Source organism: Thamnophis elegans, chromosome 5 (assembly GCF_009769535.1).
Source record: "Thamnophis elegans isolate rThaEle1 chromosome 5, rThaEle1.pri, whole genome shotgun sequence".
Lineage (NCBI taxonomy): Eukaryota > Metazoa > Chordata > Lepidosauria > Squamata > Colubridae > Thamnophis > Thamnophis elegans.
In genome coordinates, this window is record NC_045545.1 from 93963103 (window position 1) to 93977568 (window position 14466).

At 45.8% G+C, this 14466-nt stretch overlaps 1 long non-coding RNA gene and 2 other non-coding genes across 3 annotated transcripts; 1 reads left to right on the forward strand and 2 right to left on the reverse strand.

Annotated features, from left to right (window-relative positions):
• Window positions 1–2154: 2154 nt before the first annotated feature.
• On the reverse strand, window positions 2155–2963 carry LOC116509617. The gene is made up of 2 exons (XR_004255518.1): window positions 2855–2963; window positions 2155–2544 (listed from the first exon to the last, which is right to left on the reverse strand). It is a non-coding gene; the product is annotated as an uncharacterized LOC116509617 (long non-coding RNA).
• Window positions 2964–8231: 5268 nt separating this feature from the next.
• On the forward strand, window positions 8232–8346 carry LOC116509812. Its single transcript, XR_004255536.1, has one exon. It is a non-coding gene; the product is annotated as a U5 spliceosomal RNA (small nuclear RNA).
• Window positions 8347–13252: 4906 nt separating this feature from the next.
• On the reverse strand, window positions 13253–13367 carry LOC116509813. Its single transcript, XR_004255537.1, has one exon. It is a non-coding gene; the product is annotated as a U5 spliceosomal RNA (small nuclear RNA).
• Window positions 13368–14466: the final 1099 nt, after the last annotated feature.

A 14466-nucleotide genomic window follows, 5' to 3' on the forward strand; every position in this document is an offset into this window, starting at 1 on the left:
TGCTTGGCAACTGGTTCATCTTTATGAGGGTTGCAGGGTCCCGGAGTTGACTCTTCTGGCAAGCAAAGTCAATGGGAGAAACCAGATTCACTTAACAACCATGTTGCTAACTGAACGGCTGTGGTGGCTGGAGCCATGCTGTTATGCTGGCTGGAGAATTCTGGCAGTTGAAGTCCACGACTCTTAAAAGTTGCCAAGTTTGGGCACCCCTGTTCTAAGTCCTTGGCAAGGCCCCACTTTGAGTGCTGCTTCCAGTTTTGGTGGCCACGGTGTAGAAGGGATGTTGAGATTCAAGAAAGAGTCCAGAGAAGAGCAACAAGGAGGATTAAGGGGTCTGCAGGATAAATTGTATGACGGATGGTTAAAGCCATAAATTAGGCTGTTGCTGTTACTGTTACCGGTAGCCCCTTCAACCTCCTCCCCGTTGAGAATCCACAGTGGTCCTCCTGGAGGGGCAGCCATGGGGCACTTCCCCCCCACTGAATAGCACGTAGGCTGGGGAAGGGGAGAGGGGAGCTGCTCTTTTCTCCGTGGGGCAGAAAGAGGCGAGGCAGCCTCAGGGGCCATCCGGGGAGAGGTCCTCAGAGGTGTTGCTTCTCGGCCCGAAACAAAGCAGTGGTGAGGACGGAGTCTCTGGTGGCTGCAGCAGAAGCAGCGGTGGCGGCTGAAATACTGTCCTGGGCAGTCAGTTCCGGCTCTCCCTTCCCTGAGCATGTCCTGTTGCTGCTGCCGCCGCTTTTGATGACTTTGGCTGAATGGTGATGGCAAGAAGCGGCTTCCAGTGATGCTCTCAGCAATGGCAAGAGTTCCGCCGCTGAGCCACATTCACCAAAACCGGCACCAGAAGCAACAGGACATGTTCGGGAAAGGGAGAGCCAGAACTGACTGCCCAGGACAGTGTTCCAGCCACCACCACCGCCGCTTCTGCTGCAGCTACCAGAGACTCCTTCCTCGCCGCCGCTTTGTTTGGGGCCGAGAATCAACGGCACTGAGGGCCTTTCCCCAGATGGCACCTGACCTGTTGCCGCCTCATCGTGGCTCTTAGAGGAAGGAGGCAGGAATGCTGGCCGGCGCTCACCCACTCACCGCTTTCCCAGCCAGCCAGCCAACTAAGCAGGGCGACCGGGGCTGAAGATGGTAGGCTGCAGGGGCAGCGGTGGCGGGCGGTAAATGAAATGAACGCCCGCCAGCATCCCCGCCTCCTTACTCCACGTGTGTGGCCAGAGAGAAATCAGGGAGAGAAGGAGAAGGCCGTCCCTAACAGAAACTCGGCTTTCTCCTCCCTCTCTCCCTGATTTCTCTCCAGCTATGGCAGAATCAGCAGTGCCCCAAAGTCACCCAGCCACCTTTTGTGCCTAAGGTGGCACTAGAATCCACTCTCTCTTGGTGATTGGCCCAAAGTCACCCAGCTGGCTTTTGTGGCTAAGGCACAACTAGAACTCACTGTCCCGCAGGGAGTGGCTCACAGCTCCCTTTCATGTCTAAGGCGGAAATGGATAACATGATCACATTTTGGGAGCTCAGTAACATGGTCTAATTTATGACTATTTGACCCCCATTTAACAACCATGGTGTTCATTTAACAACCACTGCAAAAGAAGTTTACATTTAACATTTACGTACTCATATAATGGGCAGGCTCCATTATGGTCATAACTCAAGGATTTCTTACCTGTATTCCCAGGTGACAGATTCATCTTTTTGGAGCCTTTTCTTTCAAAATTTAGATGTACACCACATTTATACAATACAATACGAACAGGAACTTCCTGTTCTTTATAATAGCAATTATCAATCGATACAGCTCACCTTATATTATTTCCCCTTCTATTGTATTTCATTTGGATTTCACCATTCTTAACCCTCTTATTTTACTCATAACTATTATTTTTTGAGTTTTGTTATAGTCCTTCATTGATTCTTGTTTCTTTCCTCCATCCACCTATATCATTTATCCCATATATGGTAGAATTGATTCTTCTTTTCCCTGGATTTTTTTAAGTTCGTTTGTCCATTTTAGCACAGTCCATAACCTTTCTTATTATTTCATCTTCGCTTGGAATTAATTTGTTTTTCCATTTCTGGGCAAAGGCAATCCTTGCCGCCGTAATTATATGTAGTATTAAATTACTGGATTTCTTTTTTTTGTAATTCGCAGACATTTTTGGAGCCTTTTCAATACAGGTAGAGTTCTCAACTTACAACCATTCGTTTAGTGACCAAAGTTACAACAGCACTGAAAAAAGTGACTTGTGATCATTTTTCACCCTTACGACCATGGCAGCATGGTCTAAACTCAGACCCTTGACATGGTCTAAACTCAGACCCTTGACAACTGACTCGTGTTTATGACGGTCACAGTGTCCCAGAATCGTTTGATCCCCATTGGCAACTTTCCAACAAGCAAAGTATCTCTGACTTGATCTTGATTGTATCCCTCTGTTTAATGCATTTACAGATTGCATTGACTTTTCTGGCTGCCACCAACCAACGGTCTTCAGTCATTCTGAATGCTGCCTGCACCTCAAGAGGAGCTGCTAGCTTCTGCGTCCAGAGAACATAGGGAATGGGGGAAAGAAATGAAGGAGAACGAAAGCAATACAGAGAAAATTAGCAATCTCTCCTCTTCAGAACAAGGCAAACTTAGCCCTATTGGGCCTCCAAAAATTGGTTTGAGAACCCACGTTGTAGGCCCTCCCACATTCTACAGAAAAGTAAAGATTTATTTTCACCGACACCCTACTCCACGGCGGCGGTAGACATTGAGGTTACGGCGTCTCGCGCAAACGCGGCGGAATTCGTCTCTATGGGTGAATAAAAAGGCGTTTTCGAACATTCCCACCGGTTCTATTACCGGGACTTCAGCAGGAAGCGAAACGGGGCACTCATCACGGGAGAGTCGTGAGTCCTTCCTCTTCGCAAAGCGTCACGGTTGAAGCCCATGCAAATGAGGCTGCTCAGTTCCCCGCCTCCCCGCCCACTTTGCATTAGGTTTAATGCTTTGTTGGCGAGTCAAGATCGGCGCTCAGATCGGAGCCACGCCTCAAGAGGCTGCAAAGTAACGTCATCTAAACGAGTCCCACGTGCGGCGTGGCTCTGATTGGATCGCCCGGACTTGTCGCTCGCATCGCAGCCCACGGAGAACGAACTGGGCGGGGAGATGAGCAGCCTCATTTGCATTGGCTTCTACCGTGATGCTTTGCGAGGAGGGGAGACTGCGATTCTGCCGCGAGGGATGCAGCGGTTCGCTCCGTGTGAAACTGGCTCTGCAACTGGCGGGAAGGTCCGAAATGATCTTGTGAACCAAGGAACACGTGCTTATGCGCGGCCTCGCAAGACACCTTGCATTTATGGGGAGCCAGCAGTTGGCTGCACCTGCCAAGAAATCCCATGCACTCCCAGACTCCATCAACAGCGAGACTGAAAATGAAGATCCCACGAAGCGCTAGTGCCACTTTCTAACGCCCAAACTTGGCACCTTTTAAGACTTGTGGACTTCAACTCCCAGAATTCTCCAGCCAGCTATGGTGGGTGGAGCTGTGCTGTTATGCTGGCTGGAGAATTCTGGGAGTTGAAGTCCACAAGTCTTAAAAGTTGCCAAGTTTGGGCACCCCTGTTCTAAGGCCTTGGCAAGGCCCCACTTGGAACTCTGCTTCCAGTTTTGGTGGCCACGATGTAAAAAGGATGTTGAGACTCTAGAAAGAGGCCAGTGAAGAGCAACAAAGAGGATTGAGGGGTCTGCAGGATAAATTGTATGACGATGGTTAAAGCCATAAATTAGGCCGTGTGTGACCAAAGTTACAACAGCACTGAAAAAAGTGATTTGTGACCAGTTTTCCTACTTACGACCATGGCGGCATCCCCAGTCACACGATCAAAACTCAGACCTTTGGCAACTGACTCGTATTTATGACGGTCACAGTGTCCCAGAATCGTGTGATCCCCTTTTCCGAACTTCTGACAAGCCAAGTCAATAGAGGAAGCCAGATTCACTTAACAACCATGTGACTAATTTAAGAATGGCAATGATTCACTTAACAACACTGGCGAGAAAGGTTGTACAATGGCTCAAAACTCCGTTAATTGTCTTGCTTAGCAACAAATTTTGGGCTCAATTGTTGTCGTAAAACAAGGACTACTCGGAGAGCTAATAAGTCGCCTTCTGGGGAGGGGACAATCTTCCTAGGAAGCCTGGAACTGAAAAGGGGATTTCTGCGAAAGAAGCCATCCCCGATGCGTCTCTTTTAAATCCACTTTTAAATCTGTTCCTGGTTCCAGGCTCAAAGTTTGCGAACTGGCATTGGGTTCCTTCCAAGCTCTTGTTTATCTTGGAGACATGATTGAATTAAAGTTTCTTTCCTGCTGTGCAATCTGAATATTAGACAGAGCCAGACCAAGATAGAAGTATTTGTAGGGAGGGACAAAGAAAGAAAGAAAGAAACATCCCTGAGGCCTTTCAGCAAAAGATTTAGCGGCCTTGACCCTCCAACCAGATGTTCAGGGCTGCGAGTACAGAAGGTGCAAAGAAGCAGAAGAAACAGGAGTAGATCACAGCCTCCTGAAAAAAGATGCCGAAAGCTGATTACAAAACAACACCTAACACAGAGGCCAAAATGAGTCACTCGAACATCTGTAAAAATTACCCTCCGCCAATCCTGAACATGGGTGGGAATTAGAAGGGAGGAAAATATGTGGAAAATGAGCAGGTTAAAAGGTTGTGAGATTATCAAATACAGGTGGTCCTGGACATAAGACCACAGCTGACCTCCAAAATTTATGTTGCTAAGCAAGACATTTGTTGGGTGAATTTTAGCCCGTTTTGATGGCCTTCCTTACCGCAGTTGTTTTACGTGAATCTCTGGATTGTTGAGTGAAAAACTGAATCTGGCTTCCGCATTGATTTCGTTTGCTGGAAGGGCACAAAAGGGGAACCCGTGACCCCGGGATACAAGAACCGTCATAAAGATGAGCCAGTTGCCCAGCGGCCGGATTTGGATCACGTGACCACGGGTTGCTGCAGTGGTCACTAAGTGGGAAAAATGGTCATAAGTCACTTGTATAAACTTGGCTCACAACTCAGGATATGGAACTGTTTTTGAACGGAAGGGAGTGGGGGTAATTGGGGTAATATCAGGAGATATTACAGCTAGTCCTCGACTTACAACAGTTCAAAGTTACAACGGCCCTGAAAAAAGGGATTTATGACTGTTTTTCACAGTTACGGCCATTGCAGCATCCCCATGGTCGCGTGATCAGAATTCAGATGCTTGGCAACTGGTTCATCTTTACGACGGTTGCAAGATCCCGGGGTCATGGGATCCCCTTTTGCGACCTTCTGGCAAGCAAAGTCAATGGGAGAAACCGGATTCACTTAACAACCATGTTGCTAACTGAACAGCTACAATGATTCACTTAACAAAGGTGGCAAGAAAAGTCATAAAAAACAAATTCTCACTCCACAACAGAAATGTTGGGCTCAGTTGAGGTTGTAACTCAAGGACCATCTGTAGCAAAGAAGAGGAAGAATTGAAGGGATCTGAGAGTCCAGAAGGGGAAATGGAAGTTGGAAAATTGTGGCCTAAATCAGCCGTGATGCCCTCAGTGGTGATTGGCAGACGGGCTGCCACAGCAAAACATCTCCGTGTATTGACAAAATCTGCCCGTTACAGAAGCCCCCCCCCCCCGCTTAGATCTGGGCATATGCAGGTAGTCCTCGACCTACGACGAGAATTGAGCCCAACATTTCTGTTGCTAAGTGAGACATTTGCCAAGTTAGTTGTGCCACATTGTGTGACCTTTCTCGCCACATGTGTTAAGTGAATCACTCCAGTTGTTAAGTTAGGAACATGGTTGTTAAGTGAACCTGGCTTCCCCGTTGACGGTGGTTGTCACAAGGTTGCAAAAGGGGGGGGGTGTCACATGATCCTGGGAAATTGCAACTGTCATAAATACGAGTCAGTGGCCAACTGTCTGAGTTTTGATCATGTGACAAATGATCATGTCACTTTTTTCAATGACGATGTAACTTTGGCCACTAAATGAACTGCTGTAAGTTGAAGACTACCTGTATTGTGCCATCCGACATCCCAGATCTTGGGAAGAACTTAATGCAGACGACAGCAAAAGAGAGGAGAAAGAAACGGGGGAGAATACAAAGACCTGCAAATAGAAATAGAACAACTAAGGCAAAAGAAAGCAAAGATAGCACCAATAGTGATGGGCGCCTTGGATGCAATCCCAAAACAACTGGAGCACCATTGCAAACCCCCCCCCTTGACAAAATCCACATTACAGGTAATCCTCGACTTACAAGAATTCATTTAGCGACCGTTCACAATTACAAGGGCACTGGAAAAAGTGGCTTATGATTGGTTTGCACACTTAAAACCATTGCAGCATCTCCATGGTCAGGGGAACAAAATTCAGATGCTCGGCAACTGACTCGTATTTATGACGGTTGCAATGTCCCACTGTCAGGTGGTCCCCATTTGATCCCCAATGGAGAAGCCCAGATTCACTTAACAGCCATGTTCCTGACTTAACAACCGCCATGATTCACTTAACGTGGCAATAAAAGGTCGCAAAATGAGGCAAAAATCATTCAACAAACGTCTCCCTTAGCAACAGAAATTGGGGGATCAATCCTGGTCGTAAGTCGAGGATTACCGGTAGCTAATTGCAAAAGGCAACTTTACTTGGAACAGGTGAGATTGTGCCCGGATCCCTTTCATGCCAACATCCCATCCTGTCCATGGGGAGAAACTCCACAGGCGGACAAAAGCTTCCAATCCCCTCTCAACCTCCAGCTGACTCTGCCATCCCATCCGCCATAACCACACATGACATTTAGATGCCCCTCAAAAGCAAAACTCAGGGGGCTGAATTCTACAGGGGGGGAGTAAAGGGGGGGATTTGAGGGGCAGCCCAAAGCACCGTCTGTCTAAAGTTTGGGGCACGTCAGACAGGCAGTAACATTTTCATAGACCATGATCAGAGGAGCAGCTGATCCTATGGAGAGACTCCTCCTGCATTCAGTCCCAGACCTACAAGTGGAAGTACCCCTTCCTTCCTTCCTTCCTTCCTTCCTTCCTCCTTTCACCTTCCTTCCCTCCCTCTTTCCTAGCCTTCCTCCCTTTCCATTCTTTCTCCTTCCTTCCTTCCTCTTGCCTATCTACCTTGTCTTTCTGCTCTTTAGATCTCTCTTTCCCTTCCTTCCTCCTTCCATCCTTTCACCTTCCCTCCTTCCTCCCTTTCTTCTTTATTTTTCTGTTCTTCCCCTTCTCTTCCTTTCTTCTTCCATTATTTTCTTCTTTCCTCCCTCTCTCCCTCCTTTTTCCTTCCTCCTTCCATCCTTCCTTCATTCCTCTTGCTTATCTACCTTCACCTTATCTGTATTCTGCTCTTTCCCTCTCTTCCTTTCTCCTTCCATCCTCTCTTCTTTCCTCACTCACTCCCTTCCTCCTTTTCCTTCCTCCTTCCATTCTTTCAGCTTCCTTCCTTTTGCCTATCTACCTTCTCTGTCTTTCTGCTCTTTCCATCTCTCTCTTCCCCTTCGCTTCTATTCCTTCCTCCTTCCATCCTTCCTATTTCTTCTTCCTTCCTTCTGCCTATCTACCTTCACCTTCTCTGTCTTTCTGCTCTTTCCCTGTCTCCCCCTTTCCTCCCTCCCTCCCTTTTTCTTCCTTCTTTCCTTCTTCCTTCCTCTTGCCTATCAACTTCATCCTCTTTGTCTTTCTGCTCTTTCCCTCTCTTCCCCTTCTCTTCCTACCTCCTTCCTTATTTCCTCCCTCCCTTCCTCTTTTCTTCCTTTCTTCTTCCATTTTCCTCCTCCTTCTTCCTTCTTTTCTTTCTCCTTCCTTCCATCTTTTCTCCTTCCAGCTTCTCAGCGCCCTCCTGAAACCGCGTTAACATAACGTCCCTTCGCCCTCTGAATGGGACTCGGCGTGACTCCGATTTGAATATGAGCACATGGAGCCGGGCGGGGAGATAAGCACCTTCATTTGCATTCGCTGAGACCATGATGCTTTGCGAGGAACAAACCCCGGAGCTACGCGTGACTTTTTGCAGATTTTCCCTTTTGTGCGAAAGGCCCGGTTCTTAAAAGCGACGGTAACGGTAACACAGATATCTCTCTCGACCGGATGATGCGCTTTTTGATGCGTCTCTTTGTTCGCCATAATCTGGGCAGCACTCGCCACCGTAGCGGTTGGCGTCGGAGAGGGTGAAAAAGCATACTCTGGTTTCTCTTCAGATCGTATAAATCTTTCGCCTTTTACTAAAGATTTCCGTGGAGAGGAACATTTATGAGTTTCGATTAATTTTTTGAGGCCCTGCTTCAGTGGGGCTACCCTTACCTGGTTCTAAAAATAGAGAAAGAAATTACCAATAGGCTGCTAACACTATAGTGGAGGTGATTCTGGTAGACAGTTTTCATGTCATTCCTAATTTTCTTTATTGTGCTATTTATCACACAGGCTAATCTCTTTGTTGCTCATCTCTGGACTCGAGTTTCTACTTTGTGGCGGCCCTATTCCAAGGGTTCCACCACAAAACCGCGTTCGACTAAAGCGCGTACCTGACGTCATCACAGTGTGACGAAAAAAGCACGCTGTGAGCGCTAAAACTAAAACTAACCCCTAAACCTAAACCTAACCCCCCCCCGAAACCTAATCCTAACGCTAACTCTTTACCTAACCCTAAACCTAACGCTTAACCTAACCCTAACCCTTAACCTAACCCTAAACCTAACCCTTACCTTAACGTGAATCGGCTTGCTTTCTAAGCGCTTTTTAAAGCGCCCTTTTTTCTCCGCGGTCGCTGTTGTCGTGCTGCTGATGTCAGCGACGCGCTTTAATCGGGCGTGCTTTAGTGGACCGCGGTTTTGTCGTGCCACGTTTCCAAGTGTGGCCTTAACATGGCCTTATAAAACGGTATTAACACTTGACATGACCTTGATTCTATCCGTTTATGTGGCCCAGAACTGTGTTCACTTTTTTGGCATCTGCTGCACACAGCTGGCTCCTTTTTAAGTGCTTCTCCTAAATCCCTCTCACAGTTGCTGCTGTTGAGCCAGGTGTATCACCTATTCTGTACAGGTGCATTTGGCTTTTCTTCCCTAAATGTTCTTTTCTCACCACTGAACTGTGCCCATTTCATGGGAAACCACAGATTGCCGTTTGTGTTTATCCAATTTAGACAACAGGTCCCTCACACAGGACCTCAGGGCAGTGTCATCTGAATGCCAGCCAGCCTGCATGGATGGGGTGTCTATTGGATTTCTACTTCAAGAATGATCAAAACAGAAATGAAGAATAGAAAACAGGATGTTGTGATGTTGTGGGAATGAGTGAACTTTGATGGATCGGAACTACTCAAGGAGGGAAGGACATACATTTGGTATGCTTGCTAGCTCAAGCTGATTTCCGCTTGATCCATTGTGAAGAGTTAATGATTGGAATGTCAAAACTACAGAAATGAAAACCCGTGGGAATTGCATAAAGGAAATCCATAAGAATTTCATGTCTAGGAAGTTATCATGCATCCCTCTCCCAGAAAAAAATGAAATATCCTAGGAAATATTGAAAAGGCAGAATATTTCTCTGGATGTGAAAAGGAAGAAACATGTTTTAAAAGACAGAATAGCTGCCTGCAGCTTCCTGCCCATCTCCCTTTGTCAATGAGCCATTAAAGCCTGAGCTAGTCCACTTTACATAATAAAGAGTTCTTCCCTTCAGCTCCAGAGTGATGGGATTAAGGCATGATGATATTGGCTGTTTACCCAACTCGCCACATGGCATCTGAGAACTCAACCAAACCTGGATTCAAAACACAGCCTAGAGAGTTGCCCCTGCATGGCCCCATGGGAGTCTGACAACCAATCAGAATACAAGCTCAAGATCAAAGGCCAGAGAGGGCATAAAATCAGCGACTCAGCTTCCCTTTTTCCCTTCCCTTCTCTACCAACATTGAAGCATGTGATCCTCTTTTCTGTTCAGGGCTCAAGCCATGTGGTCCTGTCCACCATTAAAACCATCTTTCCAAGCAGCCTCCATGTCTCCAGTGTCTTTTCCCCCACTTGGAGCTGAACCCAAAAGGACATTTCTTCCAACACATGGAAAACCACAGATTGCCATTTGTTTTTATCCAATTTAGACAACAGGTGCCTCACACAGGGCCTCGGGTAGTGTCATCCAAAGGCCAGCCAGCCTCCATGGATGGGCGTCTGTTGAACTTCTACTTCAAGAATTATGAAAACAGAAATTAGGAATGAGTTAACTTTGATGGATCAGAAGGAGGGAAGAACGTTTAAAGAAAAGGGCAATAGTACCTGGTCTTTACATTTGGTGTGCTTGCTAGCTCAAGCTGATTTCTGCTTGATCCATTGTGAAGAATAAATTATTGGAATGTCAAAAACTGCAGAAATGAAACACATGGGAATTGCATAAAGGAAATTCATAAGAAACCCTGGAACATAATTCTTTGTCCATTACTTGCTTGAGGTTCCTTATGCACAGACTTGGTTATCACCCAATGCATAATATTAAAATAAACATTACTATATTAGAGAAACAGAGGATGGAATAATCCAGGTAGCCAGACATTGTGCAAATACAATGTTAAGTAGTCTTTAGAATTCACTTAACAATTGGGGCCAGAATTTCCTTTGCTACTCAAGGAAATTTTAATGTGGCTTTTAACTGAGTCATCACGTGACTGCACCTGATTTTATAACCTTGTTCTGCCATCCATCGCATGGAAAGATTAATGAGAAAGAGTTTCCAGAAGGTCTTTTGGGCTGAAAATACCCTATTTTTGGCATTTTTACAAAAACCGTCAACATTGCACTCAATTTGTGAATTACTGGAAAGCGGTATGAAATTTTATATTCAAAAACCTTGTGTTGCTAAGTTATTGTGCAATATTTTTATTATTTTGTTTAATAGAGCACAAAAAGTTGTACAAGATGGCCAAGTTTTGTTTCTCTCAACAAAATATTGCCGGAGATATTATGTCTCACCTCAAGAGTCATACTGTCGAAGGCTGCGGTATGGGGTCAAACAAATGACTATATCTCCACAAGTATTGCATCAGCAAAAGTAACACTTATCCAATGTTCATTGAGGACCTCTGTGCATGTTCACACCAAATTTCATTGAAATCCATGATGGTCGAGCAGGCAGCTCCAGGCCACTTGACATGGATTACCAGAGCTGCTAGGGGTTGAAAAAACTTGATGTCACATAATCATAAAAATGTATGGGAGTAGTCAACTTCTAACTGTTCATTTAGCAACTGAAATTGCAACGGCATTGAAAAAAGTGGCTTAGAAGCATCATAGCATCCCCTAAGTCACATGGCCATGTGATCAATATTCAGATGCTTGGCAACTGATTCATATTTATGATGGTTGCAGGGTCCCAGGATGATGTGATTCACTTTTGCAACTTTCTGACAAGCAAAGTGAAAGGGGAAGCCAAGAAGGACTAGGGGAGACATGATAGCAGTCTTCCAATATCTCAGGGGTTGCCACAAAGAAGAGGGAGTCAAACTATTCTCCAAGGCACCTGAGGGTAGAACAAGAAGCAATGGGTGGAAACTAATCAAGGAGAGAAGCAACTTAGAACTGAGGAGAAATTTCCTGAATTAATCAGTGGAACAGCTTGCCTCCAGAAGTTGTGAATGCCCCAACACTGAAAGTTTTTAAGAAGATGTTGGATAGCCATTTGTCTGAAGTGGTGTAGGGTTTCCTGCCTAGGCAGGGGGTTGGACTAGAAGACCTCCAAGATCCCTTCCAACTCTGCTATTCTATTCAATTCTAAGTTGCTAACTTAACAACTGCAATGATTCACTTAACAATGGTGGCAAGAAAGGTTGTAAAATAGGACAACACTCACTTAACTGTCTCCCTTAGCAATAGAAATTTTGGGCTCAACTGTGGTCAGAAGTCAAGGACCACTGTCATAGACTGTCTAGGAAATAAATAGAGAAACAGAGAAAGCAGGACACTCACAGTGGCGGCTTAACTGTCAAGGTAGGAAATCAAGGAAGTAGAAATAGCTCATCTTATCCTTCTTTTTTCCCTAATCTACCTGGAAAGGGGAAGATCTGATCTATATTTACGGTGTGTATTGCCTTATGCTTTATAAGGTATATAATTACAGCTATCGCAGTGTCCCTGCAATGACATGAGTGTAATTTGGATTCTTGCATTTATGGTGATTGAAGCTTCTGAAGGCCATGTGATCATGTGTGACTCCCAACGACCAAAAATCAATGGGGAAATCTGGATTCACTTAACGACCAGAGCAAAAAAAAGGTTATAAAAATCAGATGGCTCAATTAAAAGCCACGTTAAAATTTCCTTGCTTAGCAAAGGAAATTCTGGTCCCAATTGCTAAATGAATTTAAGGATTATTTAACATGTCATTGTGGAGACATGTTAAAAATATAAAAAAAATGAAGGGAAAACAAAAAAAAAAGTAACAAGATGAAGAAAGGGAAGGGGAGGGGAGAATAACTACAAAATAAATCCATATCAAAATCTGTATTTGCAAATTTCTGGCTGTCTGGGTTATACTATTCCATCCCCTGCTTCTCTAATATAATATGTTTATTTTAATATTATGCATTGGTTGATATTCAAGGAACCTCAAGCAGGGATTATGTTCCAGGGTTTCTTATGAATTTCCTTTATGCAATTCCCATGCAGGCTGGCTGGCATTCAGATGACACTGCCCTGAGGTCCTGTGTGAGGGACCACCTGTTGTCTAAATTGGATAAACACAAACGGCAATCTGTGGTTTCCCATGAAATGGGCACAGTTCAGTGGTGAGAAAAGAACATTTAGGGAAGAAAAACCAAATGCATGGGTACAGAATAGGTGATTCACCTGGCTCAACAGCAGCAACTGTGAGGGATTTAGAAGCACTTAAAAAGGAGGCAGCTGTGTGCAGCAGCTGCCAAAAAAGCGAACACAGTTCTGGGCCGCATAAACAGGGATAGAATCAAGGTCATGTCAAGTGTTAATACCATTTTATAAGGCCTTGTTAAGGCCACACTTGGAATACGGGTCGCCACAAAGTAGAAACTGTAGAGTCCAGAGACGAGCAACAAAGAGATTAGCCAGTATGATAAATAGCCTAATAAAGAAAATTAGGAATGACATGAAAACTGTCTACCAGAATCACCGCCACTATAGTGTTAACCAGCCTATCGGCAATTTTTTCCTCTATTTTTAGAACCAGGTAAAGGCAGCCCCACCGAAGCAGGGCCTCAAAAAATTAATCGAAACTCATAAATGTTCCTCTCCACGGAAATCTTTAGTAAAAGGCGAAAGATTTATACGATCTGAAGAGAAACCAGAGTATGCTTTTCCACCCTCTCCGACGCCAACCGCTACGGTGGCGAGTGCTGCCCAGATTATGGCGTACAAAGAGACGCATCAAAAAGCGCATCCCCCGGTCGAGAGAGATATCTGTGCTGTCGTTCCCGTCGCTTTTAAGAACCGGGCCTTTTGCACGAAAGGAAAAATCTGCAAAAAGTCACGCGTAGCTCCGGGGTTTGTTCCTCGCAAAGCATCATGGTCGCAGTGAATGCAAATGAAGGTGCTTCTCTCCCCGCCCGGCTCCGTGTGCTCGTATTCAAATCGGAGTCACGCCGAGTCCCGTCCAGAGGGCGGAGGGACGGTATGTTAACGCGGTTTCAGGCGGGCGCTGTGCTTTTTAAAAAAAACAAAAAACCTGCGTTCTCACAACCTAGCAAAGGTGGGCTTTGTGCTGCAAGGATCTTTCCCTATCTGCGGTTCCTATTGCAGCCGAACTTTGCTTCGGATTAAAGCACCGTTTCTCACTCCTTGCAGAACTGTGGAAACGGCAAAGTCCCCTCTTTCCTTGCAGGACCGTCAGCATGCGCTATGTAGTGGGGGAAATCCCAGGCGCACGTACAGCACTCAGCCCATGCTCAGACGTCCCCTTTCCCTAATCTTCAAATTGCAAGACCAGCTTCAAAATCAAAGAGCCGCGAAGCCTGAAGGAGACCCAATTCGGATTCGAAATGGATCAGCCTCAACCGAGACGGCCGGCGAGGCTTTGTGATGTGGCCTCGGGAGGGAGGGCAGAATGAGGTCTCGTCATCCCCCTTTTCTCTCCCCTCCATCCCTTCGTGAGTCAGGACCCTTTCCCTTCCGCCCCGGCATCAAAATGTTCCCCTCGTTTGGTTTATAAGTTCGGAGCAATGCGGTCCAATGAACAGGAAAGTTTTAATTAGATCTTCCGACTTTATTTGGTCTTTGCTCCCCCCCCTCCTTAGCCCTTGGGTTTTGTCCCCTCCCAAGGAGAGAGTGGGAAGGAGGGAGGAAGAAAAATAAGGGAGGGAGGGAGGAAAGAAGAGAGGATGGAAAGAGAAAAGATGGAAGGAAGGAGAAAGGAGGAAGGATGGAAGGAAGAAAAAAGGGAGGGAAGAAGGATG